Source organism: Cicer arietinum, chromosome 5, assembly GCF_000331145.2.
Source record: "Cicer arietinum cultivar CDC Frontier isolate Library 1 chromosome 5, Cicar.CDCFrontier_v2.0, whole genome shotgun sequence".
Classification (NCBI taxonomy): domain Eukaryota; kingdom Viridiplantae; phylum Streptophyta; class Magnoliopsida; order Fabales; family Fabaceae; genus Cicer; species Cicer arietinum.
This window is the reverse complement of record NC_021164.2, coordinates 19,804,746-19,806,216: the sequence shown is the minus strand read 5'-3', so window position 1 is coordinate 19,806,216 and position 1,471 is coordinate 19,804,746.

Sequence of the window (1,471 nt, the reverse complement as noted above, 5' to 3'; positions counted from 1 at the left end):
ACAAGAATAAATAACTTAACAATTACTACTAGAAAATTGCATTTTAGCTGCCGATGTTAGCGTCGGCCCCCGACTCCGACGCTAAGTAAAATAAATCAGACGCTTTATTTCTAAATTTTTTAATTTTATTTGTAAAACCACATTGTGCCCTTAGAAAATACAATCAGATCGAACCCTTCTCCTGTTTTGAACCCTTCTCCTATGTTTTGAACCCTTCTCTCACTGTTTCTCATCATTGTCGCCGAACCTGTGACCGTCACCGTCCCCCTCTCGAACCCTCAGAGTCGTCACCGTCACTGAACCCCTCTCGAACCGTCCCCCTCTCGAACATGTGACCCTCTCGAACCCGCGCTCTCATCTGTGGTCGATTCTCACTGTCAAGGTGCCGTACACGTTTTTTTCCCAAGATTGGAATTTCTGGTTTGACGTTTTCTCTTATTTGTTTTCAATTTCATACAGTGGATATAGATTTATGGTTTCAGATTTTTAGTTATGCTTTCTGATTTTTAGAACCAAGATTAGAAGTTCTGCTTTCTGATTTTTAGTGATGATGTGGATAAATGTGTGATTTTTAGAACCAAGATTAGAAGTTCTGGTTTTGTGTGTTTTGTTTTTGTGTGCTTTCTGTTTTTGTGGCTTTTGTTTGGCTTTGATGGTCTGATTAATGTGTGGCTTTTGTTTTGTGTGTTTTGTGTGTTTTTAAACATTGTCTATGATTCACAGTTCAAGCAAACTAAAGAGGAACATATTACAACATGAACATATTTTTCACAGAATCATGACAACAAAAGTTTTTATTTGGAGAAAGTTTTTGGGAGTGTAAATATTAATGGTGAAGTGGAAGAAATGGAAATGTATAATGTTCCTCCTTTAGAGAGTGTTAGTGTTACTTCTGAAAATAATATAAAAATGGAGAATATAAATGCAATATGCAATGGAAAAGATACTAACAATATTAGTAGTTATCACTTTGATGACATAAACAACAACATTAATGTTAACAACTCATGCAATGGTAGTGATGAAAATAGAGCTCATCATGAGGTGGAGAATTTATTTCATGAAGATTTAAATGTTGGAGATTGGGATTTGGAGGAGTTGATGAAAGATGTTTCATCCTTTCCCTTTCTTGATTTTTCAAATTGATTCAACAAGCATTTCTCAGAATTTTACCTTTTTTTATTTTATTCTTTATATTGGATGATATATTAAAACCTTTGTAATATTTGTATTTTTGCTATTATACAGTACAGATGAGGAGTAAATTTCACTGATTAATAGGCATAGGAATGAAATAAAAGCTATGTAATTAGTCTTGCAAATTTGTCAAATTGAGGTCATTTTTGTAATTGTATTTGTATCCCACAGAAGCCTACTGTAGTTATATAAATATATACAAGAATCTATCATATATTATGATATGTATACAATTGTGTAAATAGGTGTCAATTAAAGTCAATAGATAGTTACA